The sequence below is a fragment of the Neovison vison genome, chromosome 9, assembly GCF_020171115.1.
Source record: "Neovison vison isolate M4711 chromosome 9, ASM_NN_V1, whole genome shotgun sequence".
Taxonomy (NCBI): Eukaryota; Metazoa; Chordata; class Mammalia; order Carnivora; family Mustelidae; genus Neogale; species Neogale vison.
The window spans coordinates 97875709-97889079 of NC_058099.1; the positions used below are offsets into that span (position 1 = coordinate 97875709).

The 13371-nt window shown below is 54.6% G+C and overlaps 1 protein-coding gene across 1 annotated transcript in view; it reads left to right on the top strand.

Annotated features, from left to right (window-relative positions):
- The first annotated feature begins 1464 nt into the window (after positions 1–1464).
- FGD3 (FYVE, RhoGEF and PH domain containing 3) overlaps positions 1465–13371 on the top strand; it is a 48600-nt gene continuing 36693 nt past the window's right edge. The window contains exon 1 of the mRNA XM_044266048.1: positions 1465–1529. The gene's annotated coding sequence lies outside the window, so the exon portion shown is untranslated. The remainder of the gene's footprint in view (positions 1530–13371) is intronic.

A 13371-nucleotide genomic window follows, 5' to 3' on the forward strand; every position in this document is an offset into this window, starting at 1 on the left:
ATGTTTCCAAATGCAGCAGATAAATGTTTGGAACTGACGTATTTCTGCCATTTCTCATGTGCTGCAGGAAAACCATGCTGCCCCAACCTCAGCCGAAGACACATTTTCATTGCTGGGGTTGAACAAAAAAGTCAGCTGTGGGTTTAAGGCCCTGGGATGGCATTACCTGGTGGCACCTGCACGGGGGCCCCTGCTGGGCCGCACTTGGGGCTGAATCCAGGAATTGTGGCTGTGCCAGATTGGGAGGGGCCTTTCCCTGAGAGGCAGTGGGGTGAGAGTTTTGGATGAAAAGATCTGGATTTGGATGACATGCAGCCACTTTGGGAAGTGCTGGCAGGCGGGTGGTCCCGTCTTCCCGGCCTCTTCCGTCAGGGCAGCGTGGAAAGAAGGGACGCCTGTGTTCGGGGCATCTTTGCAGAGGGGCTCCACGGCCCCCACGGCGGCCTCCTCCCACTCTTCCACACACCCTGCCCACTAGTTAATGCCACGTAACACACAGCCGTCAGTGCTTTGGGAGCTGATGACGCGGCGTTCTTGCTAGACCACAAGCCTGGGTTTCTATCTGCACATCTCCCGGCCCAGGAAAGGCCACATCGGGACATTTGGGGCTGTCTCCAGAGGACAGGACAATGGGTCCAGCATTTCCTGAGCACCAAGAGCCTCACCCTGGCTGTGGTCTCCTATCTCGTTGCTGCAGGCTTGTCACCACATGTGGGCACGTGTGTGTGTGTGTGTGTGTCCCTCAATGACCAGTCCAACAGCTGGCCTAGGGTGAGCTCCCCATGTCTAGTAGGGCCCTGTGTCTGCCACACACATATCACACACAGCCTCACACACATGCAGCAACACACACAGAGCATCACACAACCTCACACACACAGAATATCACACACGCACACACACAGCCTCACACACACAGCCTCACACAGCATCACACACACAGCATCACACAGCATCACTCACACCGCCTGCAAACAAAGACCTCTGGAAGCAGATGTGCGCTCCCTGATAGCTCCGTAGGTCTGTGCCCAGCCTGCACACCACAGAAGGGGGCTCACCATGGTGACAGAGTATTTCAAATGCCCTGTTAGGTCAGGACCTTCTGAAAAGTCTGGAAGTGGGAGTGTGGGGGGCAGAGTGTTGAGACCAATCTGCACCCTCTCCCAGCTGGCCTGGGCTCCTCTTCCACCCATGGCCATCAGGACCCTAGGCTCCAGTCCCAGGGCGCCTGCCGCCTAGCCCAGCCTTGTTGCCATGGGGATGGTGGGCATCCGGGCTGCTCCCCGCCCTCCGGCGGGCTGGGGAGCCTGGGGCTTTGTCAGGGCTGGAGAAGAAAGGGGCTGCCTGCAGGCACCGCCCCGCCTGAGGGAGGTCCGAGCTGGAGGCAGGGCTGGTGTGTCCCGCCCCCGCTGGTGGCACCCGAGGCCTCACCCTGGACTGCCCAGATTAGCGGGGTGGCAGGGGTGGCAGGGTCTCCTGCAGCCCCAGGATCCTGGCTCTGCCTGTTTGCGTGCTTTCCCAGGGAAGCGGTGAGTACGCTGGGGTCCGGAGAAGCCAGGCTTCCCCAGTTCAGGTGGAGCCACAGCCCTGGGGGGTCATTTCCCGGGTTCCTCGGGCACTGTGCGTCCCCGGGGCGGTGGGGGGGTGGGCAGGCAGGACAGCACGCCTCTGTGTGATTTCAGGAGGAGGCTTCCCCGTTGCAGGCGGGGTCCCCATCACCCCTCAGCGCCCAGGGTCCGCGTCTGCCGGGAGTGGTCCAGGATGTTGGCTGCACTCAGGCGTGGGGTTGGAGTTGTCCCCTGACCGGCGGTGTCTGGGTTTCCCCACACCTGGTGGGAGGGGAGCCGGGTGTGGGCTTTAGAAATGCCGTTGCCTGAGGTTGCCTCAGGAGCGCAGACCCCATTTCAAATGCTGGATTGTCTCTTTTTAGAACAATTTTGGAGAGCAGTTTTCGGTTCACAGCTCTGGAAATGGAGGGAAGTACAGATTTCCCATGCGCCCCGGAGCCACGCTGCCGTCTCCCGGGGTGGCAGCACCCTCTTCGGAGGGACACTTGTTACAGGTGGCAAGCCTGCCCCGACCTGCATCGTCACTCAGAACCCACACCGTATCGGGGTCACTCCTGTGGGCGTGTCCTGGGCTTGGGACAGATGCCTCATGACACGTGTCTGTATTTACTTCCCTCGGAGCCCTCGTGCCCCCGGCAGCCATGGACCCCAGGCTTTCTCCAGAATGTCACACAGTTGGGAGCAAACAGGGTGTCGCCTTGCTGATGTGCATTTAAGTTCCCAGCGATTTCTTTTCTCTCTCTCTTCCTTTCTTTCATTAGGAAAACCAGCCGAGCGTGGCCTGGGCACCAGAGTAGTGAGCATTCCCAAGCCCCTGGGGATGCCAGGCTGTCCCTGGCTCTTTGGTGGTACGGATCAGGACACTAGATGACTAGGGCGACATCCCAGGTTGGTGTCGAGTGAACAGAACGAGTGTGCCGATGCGCACTCAGAGTCCATTGCAAACTACCACAGGACACACACCCGGCCTCAGAGTTTGTGCAGAAAGTGGAGCATGTCTCTGCGGGGGTTCCGGCCGGTGGGGCGGCTGGGGCTGCTGGCTTTGGACACAGGGCCTCCTCTGGGCTGGGCACAGAGACTCCCTCGGGCAGAGCAGGGCTGGAGCCTGTGTTCTCATCCGCACCACAGTGGTCACGAGGGCTCCTTCTTGGTGGTCTTGCTCTGTGACCTCAGCCTGCCCCTGGGGGGGCCTCGCCCTGCTCTGGGCACAGGGAATAGAGCGGCTCATACATGTCTGGGGGCTCCATGCAGGACACGGGACCGTGTCCCCAGCTGTCCAGTGGGGCTTGCTGGGGGTGAAAGGAGCCAAAGGGTGTCCTCTGTGCTTTGCGTCCCCGTCCATCTGCAGTGGCTGCTGGGGCGACAGGGACACCTCCCAAAGCTCGTGGATACCAGTTCTGCCTCAACCCCACAGCTTGGGGCCAGCCTGGGGTCTCCTACTTTCCCCCAGACATGTGGTGAGGGGCCCCTAGGGTCCTTCACGCTGCATGTGAGAGACCCTTGAACAGACGGGGCTGGGGCACGCCCATAGCTCAATAGTCCCAGCCCACTCGGGCCCCCTGCTGTCTGTGTATGTTCGTGTGTGCATATGTGTACACGTGAGTGTGCACAGGGGCCAGTGTGACCCGTGACCCCCTCGTCTGTGTCTGCATGGGTGCATGTGAGTGTGCACAGGGGCCGGTGTGTCCAGTGAGAGGCTGGGCGCCTTTGTGGGCAGCGATCTGCTCCAGAGGGACTGAGGGTGTCTCATCTCCCGGGCACTGCTGCCAGGCCCCGGACCCAGCGCTGCAGCCTAAGGCGGTGGATCCACCCTCCTGCCTGCTCACCTGAGGCTCCTGCACCTATAGCCAGAGTTCAAATCCCCAGTCACACTCCACTAACTGACCAGGCGGCACCAAGCTCTCCTAAACCACCTACTGACCCACTGACTTCCTTTTTACATACCTCCCTCCCTACCTCTTCGCTGCCTTGTTCCAGAAGGGACCTGGTTCAGCTCAAGTATGCAGGAATAGAGAAGTAGGTGAATACAAGGGAGAGCTGTGTATTGCCAGGCAGAACTTGTGGGTGGCTGGTGAAGCCCCCAGGTGGGAGTCCGGGACTGAGGGCCATGGGGGTTCTGGACGTGGGCTGTCTCTTCCCCGTTGTGTTAGAAGAGCCCCCTCCTCAGCTCCAGATCAGCCCTTGTGAGGTGTGGGAGCCTGTGAGCAGAACTGAGGAGCCCGGGGGCGGGAGGGGGGGCCAGGGTAGTCTGTGGAAAGGAGCCCCTAAGTGACCTGGGGACAGCTCAAGGACAGAGCTGCTCTGCCCCGCCCTGGGACACGGGAAGGGCGCGTCCATTCCAGGTGGCAGCCGTGGCCGTCAGCCCAGCGTTGCACACCCCAGCCCAGCCCGGCTCCTGCTCTGCTGGGGCTGCTCAGCCCCTGAAGGGCTATCCTCCAGCCGTCCCTCTGTCCCTTGGGTCCCCTGCGGGAACAGCCTAGCAGGGAGGTGAGCCACAAGGAGGCCTTTGCATTGGAGGGAATCCCCATGGGTTTTTAGAGCTCCAGCTGGGGCTTTTAGAATGAGGTTGCTGCTGACAGAAGCTTGACTGGGTAAATGAGAGTGGCCTTTTGTTTCCCAGTAATTAATTTCCAGTAAGCCCCTCCCCTTCCCGTCCTCCCTCCTCCCTTCTTTCTCACTGTGCTGGGCCTGCTTAGATCAGATTCCCTCCCTTCCCAGGCTGGAAGAAGCAGGGCAGTGGGGTCTATACCTCTGGTCACTTGGGAGCTGACACTGAGCTAACGCCAAATGGGAGAGGGCGGGGCGCATCTTGTACTGCTCCAGACAGACCTGGGAGAAACCCAGGGTTTGCTTCTAGACGGCTTCAGTAAGGGAATATTGCGGTAGGCGAGTCAAGTGAGCATGCGGAAGTTAGGTCTACAGTGCATGTAGCCTGTGAAGTGTGCTGCGGTGTGTCTAAAGAAACTTTGTTCAAAAAAGAAAAGAAACAACGCTCGTACTTAAATTAGAAACACTCTCTTGCTGAAAACTACCAACCATCATCTGAGCTTTCAGGGAGCCATGATCTTTTTGCTTGTGGAGGGTCTTGCCTGATGTTGATCTGCTGACCCATCAGGGTGGTACTGGCTGTGGCCAGTACCCTGAAGTTTGATGCATGGATTGACTCTTCTTTTGAGAATGATTTCTCTGTAGTCTGTGAAGCCGTTTGATAGCGTTTTACCCACAGTAGAACTTTTTTTTTTTGAAGATTTTATTTTTTTATTTGACAGAGAGAGAGAGTGGGAGGGGCAGAGGGAGAAGCAGACTCCCCTCCGAGCAGGGAGACGGATGCGGGGCTCGATCCCAGGACTCTGGGATCATGACCTGAGCCGAAAGCAGACGTATAACCGACTTAGCCACCCAGGCGCCCAGTAGAACTTCTTTCAAAACTGGGGTCCATCCTCTCCAACCCTGTTGCTGCATTACAGCTACGTTTGTGTGATATTCTATATCCTTTGCTGTCATTTCCACAGTCTTCATGGCATCTTCAGCAGGTGTAGATTCCATCTCAAGAAACGACTTTTTTTTTTTTAAAGATTTTATTTATTTATGTATTTGACAGAAAGAGATCACAAGTAGGCAGAGAGGCAGGCAGAGAGAGAGAGAGAGGAGGAAGCAGGCTCCCTGCTGAGCAGAGAGCCCGATGCGGGACTCGATCCCAGGACCCTGAGATCATGACCTGAGCCGAAGGCAGCGGCTTAACCCACTGAGCCACCCAGGCGCCCCAAGAAACCACTTTCTTTGCTCATCCGTAAGAAGCAAGTCCTTGTCTGTTCAAGTCTGATCACGGGATTCTAGCAGTTCAGTCCTGTCTTCAGGCCACACTTGATCCCGCTTCTCCTGCTGTTTCCCCCACATCTGCAATGACTTCCTCTACCACAGTCTTGAACCCCTCAAAGCCACCAATGAGGGCTGGTATCAACTTCTTCCAAATTCCTGTTGAGTTTGATAGTTTGAGCTCTTCCCATGAGTCATGAATATTAATGGTGAATCCTTTGCTGGATGTTTTTGACTGATTCTGCCCAGATCCATCTGAGAATTCAGTATCTATGGCAGCTAGAGTCTTACTAAAGGTATTTTTTTTTTAAGATTTTATTTATTTATTTGACAGAGAGAAATCACAAGTAGACGGAGAGGCAGACAGAGAGAGAGAGAGAGAGAGAGGGAAGCAGGCTCCCTGCTGAGCAGAGAGCCCGATGCGGGACTTGATCCCAGGACCCTGAGATCATGACCTGAGCCAAAGGCAGCGGCTTAACCCACTGAGCCACCCAGGCGCCCCCTAAAGGTATTTCTTTTTTCTTTTTTTCTTTTTTTAAAAGATTTTATTTATTTGTCAGAGAGAGAGGGAGAGAGAGCGAGCACAGGCAGACAGAATGGCAGGCAGAGGCAGAGGGAGGAGCAGGCTCCCTGCCAAGCAAGGAGCCCGATGTGGGACTCGATCCCAGGACGCCGGGATCATGACCTGAGCCGAAGGCAGCTGCTTAACCAACTGAGCCACCCAGGCGTCCCCCTAAAGGTATTTCTTAAAGAACAAAACTTGCAAGTTAGCATTACCTCTTGATTCATGGGCTGCAGGTGGATGTTGTGTTAGCAGGCATGAAAGCAGCATTAATCTTTTTTTTTTAAAAGACTTTATTTATTTATTTATTTGACAGACAGAGATCACAAGTAGGCAGAGAGGCAGGCAGAGAGAGAGAGGGAAGCAGGCTCCCAACTGAGCAGAGAGCCCAATGCGGGACTCGATCCCAGGACCCTGGAGCATGACCTGAGCCGAAGGCAGAGGCTTAACCCACTGAGCCACCCAGGTGCCCCTAAAGCAACATTAATTTTGTCCCTCTCCATCAGAACCTTGGGTGACCAGGTGCAATGCCATGTAGCAGTAATATTTTGCAAGCAATCTTTTTTTTTTCCTGAGCAGTAAGTCTCAAGAGTGGGCTTAAAATATTCCATCAACCGTATGGTAAATAGCTGTGCTGTCCTCCAGGCTCTGTTGTTCCGTTGAAAGAGCATAGGCGGAGGAGATTAGCATGGTTGCTAAGGGCTGCTTTTCAGAATGCGCAATGAGCATTGGCTTCCGCTTCAAGTCACCAGCTGCGCCAGCCTCTCTTGAGAAAGCCAGCCTGTCCTTGGAACTTTTGAAGCCAGGTGTTGACGTCTTTCTCACCATGAAAGTCCTAGATGGCATCTTCCAATGGAAGACTGTTGCGTCCGTATTGAAAACCTGTTGCTTTGTGTGAGCACCTTCGGGAATTGTCTTAGCCGGATGCTCGGGATCCCTTGCTACGGCTTCTCCATCGGCGCTCGCCGCTTCACCTTGCGCTTGTACGTTACAGGGACGCTTCTTGCCTCCCCCCGGTGACTTCCGCCAGCTCCCAACTTGACTTCCACAGCTTCCTCAGCTCCTCAGCCTGCACAGAACTGAAGAGTCGGGGCCTTGCTCCAGGGGAGGCTTTGGGCGAAGGGAATGTCGTGGCTGGTTTGAGCTTCCCTCCAGACCGGTCAAACTCACTGCATGTCAGCAGGGAGGCTGTTTCATTCTCTTACGTGTTCACTGGGGTAGCACTGCTGATGTCCTCCGAGAACGTTTCCTTTGCATTCATAACGGGGCCTACTTTTTGGCACAAGAGGCCCAGCTTTTGGCCTGTCTCGGATGTCAACCTGCCTTCCTCACGCAGCTGAATCATTTCTAGTTTCGATGGAAAATGAAAGATGTGTGACTCTTCCTTTCACGTGAACACTTAGAGGCCCTGGTAGGGTTATCAACTGTGCTAATGCCCATATGATTGTGTCTCAGTGAATAGGGAGGCCCGAGGAGAAGGAGAGAGAAGGGGGAAGGGCCCGTCCGTGGAGCGGTCAGAGAACACACGACATCGGTTGAGTTCCCCGTCTTATATGGCACAGCTGCGGTGGCCCCAGATCACAGCGGTGACATGGAAGATCACTGGTCACAGATCACCGTAACAAATATGATAATAACAATCATGTGTGAAATATTGTGAGAGTTCCCAAAAGATGACACAGAGACATGACGTGAGCAAATGCTGTTGGAAAAATGGCGCCAGCAGACTGGGTCCAGGCAGGATTACTACAAACCTTGCATTTGTAAGTAATGCTGTCCTTAAAACAAGGTGGACCACAGTGAATTTTTTCTTACAGGGTGGAAAAAAAGCCACAGACCCAGCATCCCCCTCTGTGGCTGGCGTCAGAGTGGTTACAGGTCAGGGATCACTTCCACTTGAGGCCGATGTGTGGTCCCCAGGGCCCCCTGTAACTGTCCTACTCTGTGGGCAAAGCTGTCAGACACCACCCTGTCTCAGGGTCAGAGGTCACTGGGGCTCTGCCAAGGCAACTCCCAAAGGCTACTTTCAGGTGCTGTGACTAAACCATCAAGTATTTTTAGAGAAGTTCTGCTTTTGTTTTGCTTAAATAAAGAGGTACCGTGAGTGCTCCCCCGTGGGACCCTCCCTGCTCTCACCCTGGCGTCTGACACGCCCCAAGCCAGGTGTGGTGTGGAGGGCTGTCTGCGGTCATCTGGGTCACCTGGCCGTCCTCGGAGCTGCCCGACCCACAGCAACATTCAACGCAGTGCCCAACCTAGGGAAGGTTTTCGGTCTTTGAACAGAATCCAGTTTCAGTTTAAAGGAAACTAGAGAACTTTTTGCAAAAGTGTGTTTTCAGAAAGCAAAATTACACTCCGTGTTCCTTTCTTTTGGGTTTCTTAACCACATTTTTCCCCCCAGAGAAATGTAGGACAGCTAAGTAGAAATTAAATTTTCCATATATAAACAGACATGGAGACATCTGGCTCTGAGGCAGTTGCTAGAGGCTTGGAATCTCAGATGAGCTATGGAGGAGATATTATCATCTTATTTTAAAATAAGTCGACTTTTCTCCCAATTGCAAATATAATAAATGTTCTTTGTAAAAATGTATATAGTACCGAGAAGCATGGAGAGGAAAGCGAACACCCCCAGAAGCTCAGCGCCCAGAGCTGGAAGGTCATGGGCCTGAGGGCGTGTGCAGCGGGTCCCTGCTCCTTCCCTGGCTCTTGTCTGGGGCTGACAGTCCAGGGGCAGTCCCGGGGCCCTCATCCAAAGCCTGTGGGGTCCCACCCTGCCTCCTGCCCTGCTCTTGCCCAGCTTGTGGAGAAGATGTCAGCACTGGACACTGTCCCACCCTGACCTTCCTGGTGCCCCCAGTGCCCCACTGGCCGGCAGCCCCTTGGTCCTCATGTGCCACGTGCTTTCAGAGCCAGTGCGGCATGGCCACTGACCAACTGCATGAGGCTCTGGGCACCTCTGAACCCTGGTGTCCTCGTCGGTAACGGGACTCTCACGGCCAGGGCTCCCACTGGCCTTCCAGGCTCTGCACCCCCCTTGCCCCGTGCCCCTCCTTGCTGTGAACCCCCTGCTGCCTACTCACCTCTCGCTGCCCTGCACCCCGCCCCCCCCCACCGCTGCCCTGTGTCCCCCTCATTGCTGGCTCACCTCCTGCTGCCCTGAGCGTGCACCCCCGCCCGCCAGCTACCTGAGCCCCTTCCAGCTGCCGTGTGCCCCCCGCCCTGCGCACCGCCCTCCCCTGCTGCACTGCGCACTGTGCCCGTGGCCACCGTCCTGGCGGCGTCCGCTGCTGGGTCCTGCTTCACCTCCTTAGACACACCCTCCCCTTCTGGAAACGGGGCAAAGGGATGGGCCTGAGGCTGCTCCTCATTGCTCTGTTTCTGTGCGGATGTGGGGGCAGCGAGGCCAGGTCCAGATGGCGTAGGGAGGGGAGCAGTGGGCGCCGGAGGGCGGGAATGGCCAGCCTGCGCCCCAGAGCTGGGGGTGCCCAGTGAGGGAACAGAGTGAGGCGGGCGGGGTGCACTGGGTCTTGTGGGGGAGCTCCGCGGCCTGGGGTCTCTGCTGCTTCCGCTTCTGGCTGTGGGGAGGATCCCAGAACTGCCGTTTCCCCGGGAAGTTCACTGCTTCTCGTAAGAGTGAAGGACTCCGTCGGCCTTTTATTTATTTATTTATTTATTTATTTAATGAAGCTTTTTCCTGTGCAGTAACTAACTGTAGGCTCACACGCAGCTCTGAGAACCCCGCGGAGATGGTGCACCCTCTGCCCAGCCTCCTCCGGCGGGGACACGGTGAGGGTGACATAGTGCGGAACTGTAGCGCCCCGGCCAGGGCGGGGAGGTCTGCACCGGGCAGGGCAGGGTCCCCTCCCGTGCCCCTGCGGGCGGCTGACCTGCACCCTGTGAGTGCACTTGGGTCATTTCAAGAAGGCTCAGCATGCGGGATTCGGAACGTTTTCAAGCTGGCTGTTTCAGTCGGTGTTCATCTCAGGCGACTCCCCCAGACTGTGGTGTCCGACTCCCTTCCTCTCCAGCGCCAACTGTGTCTGGGATGTGGCCGTGCCACCGTGGGTCCTGCAGCCCTTGAAGGCCATCGGGTTGTTTGCCCTGCACGTCTGTGTGCACGCAGGCTGTACTTCTGGGGGACACACGCCGGGTCCCCTGTGCGTCCGGGGGTGGTCCAGCGTGTCCTAAAAGAACTCGCCCAGCTCTTCCCATGGAGGCTGTGCCACCTGAGTGCTGGGTCTGAGAGGCCCCATTTCAGTGCATCCTGGATGGCGCCGGTGGGTAGCCCTTCTTCCTGTCCGCCCACCCGGCAGGTGTGAGGGGAACTCTTCACTGCGGGACCGGCTCGCGTCTGTTGACTAGCTTGTGAGTGGCTCTTGCTCTTGGTGTCCCATCTAAAAACCCTGCTCCACACATCCTACAAGTTGTTTCCTAATTTTTTCTTGTTGAAGTTTCCTGGTTTACATTTTACGTTTAAATCTAGGATCCGTTTTGAGCTGGTGTCCGTGTTGGGCATGTGGTCTAGGTCAGGCTCCTTGGCTGCCTGGGGATGTCCCATCGCCCCAATGCCATCCGTGGAAAGGCTGTTTTCCCTCTCTTTGCACCTTTGGTAACCACTCCTGCCCTTGGTGGGCTCCTGCTGGGTCCCCATTGTGTCCCGTTCACCCCTGGATCTGTCCCCTCAGCACCACCCCATGCCCTTTGCTGTGGCGACAGAGGCGTGGTCCCTCCTGGTCATGCTGCCTCCCTTCCCCAGGGGGTTCCCCAGGGTATGTTCTTCACATACATTCAGGAATGAGCTTGTCTGAGATCCACAAAAAGCCTTGCGGGGGCTTTGACAGAAATGGTATTAAGCTCATAGATCATTTGTGAGAGAAATGACATCTTTCTGTCATTTCTTTCACAAATCTTTCCGTTACATCATCAGTCTATGAACATAAACATGAACACAATATATCTCTTTTCTTGGACCTTTATTTCATCAGTGTGTTTAAGTTTTCAGCATGTGAGCTTAATAAATGTTTTGTTGGATTTACGTTTGAGGCTCCTTTTTAAAAATTAAAAAAAAATTTCTAGCGTGAATGGCATTGTGTTTCTTAGTTTTTGGTGTCTGCGTTTTAAACATTCAAGCAGTTTTGATCTTATATCTGAACTGCCAGATTCACTTGTTAACTCTAGTGGTGTTTTTGTAGATTCTCGGGATTTACTTTGTAGACAGTCGTGTCATCTGCAAATACGGACACTTCTCTTCCTTCCATTTGCTCTGCGTGCATTTTCATTCCTTGCTTTGCCTTATTGCATAGCTGGAACATCCGGCACTCTGATGAGCGAGGACAGTGATGTTACGGGATAAACTGCATCTCCCCAAAATTCGTATGCTGAAATCCTAAACCTCAGTGCCCCAGAACGTGACCTCATTTCGAGATGGAACTCTTAAAGAGGTAATTAGTTAAAATGAGGTCATAGGTGTGGGCTCTGATCCAGTGGGACTGGTGTCCTTCTAAGAAGAGGAGGTGAGGGGGCGCCTGGGTGGCTCAGTGGGTTAAGCCTCTGCCTTCGGCTCAGGTCATGATCTCAGGGTCCTGGGATCGAGCCCCACATCGGGCTCTCTGCTCAGCGGGGAGCCTGCTTCCCCCCTCTCTCTCTGCCTGCCTCTCTGCCTACTTGTGATCTCTCTGTAAAAAAAAAAAAAATCTTAAAAAAAAAAAAAAAGAAGAGTTGATGAGGACAGACACACACCAAGGGACTCCCACATGTGGACATGGGGAGAAGGTGGCCTGTTGCCCAGGTCAGGTGAGAGGCCTCAAAGGAAACCTGTCCTGCCCACTCCTGGATCTCAGACTTCTGGCCTTGAGGATGGGGCCAGGATGCATTTCTGCTATTGTTTCTATGGAGTTTTGTTACAGCAGCCGGAGTAAACTGATACTCCCGCCCCCAGGGCCACAGAGGTTGTGCTGCTCCAACTTCCCATGCTAGTTCTGCCCATTCTTTAACCCCATCTAGAGCAACCTGTTGCACCTGGCTTCCCTGGTGAGCTTCACCCACGTCCCTGGTGCATCGGTCGCTGAGTAACCTTCCGTAGGACGAACATGGTCGCACACTTCGCTCAATCGTTCTCCAGTTGGAGGATATCTGGGTCATTTTCAGTTTTGTGTTATGATGCGTCGGGTTGCTACAGACCTGATGATCAGGTTTCTATGTGGACAGATGTTTTCTCTTCTCCTGGGGAGAACCCACAGGTGTGGAATTGCTGGTTCGCAGGCAGGTGTGTGCTTAACTTCATGAGGAAATGTCAGGTGGTTTTCCAAAGCAGTTGTACAATTTTGCACCTGTCAGCACTGGGTCACGGACCCCTGCGTGCCCCATGTCCTTGCTGGCGCGCGATGGGCGTGGTGGTGTCTCAAGGCCGTAGCTTACATCTCCCTCATGCGGGGGCTCGGGAGCACTTCCCTCGGAGCTCACTGTCCCTTCAGATAACTTTTGAAGTCCCTGGTCTAGTCTGTTCCTCCATTTATTTTTATTGGATTGTCTTTTTCTTTATTGAGTTGTAGGAATTTTTATATATTCTGTGCACAAGTCCTTTGTCAGAGATGTATTACAAACATTTCCTTCCCGGCCGCGGCTCTGGCTTTCATCTTTTTCGCGGGGCCCCTGGATGAGCACGCGATTCTCCTGCTGATGAAGGTTGGTTTATCAAGTGTTTTTCTGCGGCTTTTAGGCCGGAGACATCTGCCTGCCTCGAGGGCGTGGGCGTTCCACCTGTGCATTTCTGGAAGCTCTAGAGTCCTACTCACAGTTAAGACCTGGCTTCATTCCAAGTATGTTCGTGTGTGTGTGTGTGTGTGTGTGTGTGTGTGTGTCTGTGTGTGTGTGTCTGTGTGTGTCTGTGTGTGTCTGTGTGTGGTGAGTGATAGTTAAGGCTCACCTCTCTGTGTCATGTCCACGTGCTACAGCACAGTCATGAAGGACTTTCCTCTCCCGGTGCCAAGTGCCGCTGCCTTTGTAAAAACCCGACCAGCCACACGCATGTGATCACACATCTGGACCCCCCCATTCTGTTCCATTGACACATCTCTCTAACCCTGTGTGACACCACCTGTCTTGTTTTAACTTAATATGCTTTCATTATTATAGTAATTTTCTTACTTAATAAATGAAATCATTTTACTTATTATAGAAACCCTACCTGTGCTATTCTCCATTGTCAGACACTCATATCTCTGACTTTCCACTTTGCAAATACAGCTGTACTGTGGGACTAAGGACGGACGAGTGGAGGGGCTGCAGGGGGCCGGGGTGTGAGCATCTCGTGTCTGCTCTGTTTCCGTCGAGCCTCCAGGTCGCTGTCCACAAGGTGCAGGGAGAGGGGTGCTCCTCAGCCACTGTCAGCTCCTTTTCACGCCTTCCTTCTTCTCGGGAGTA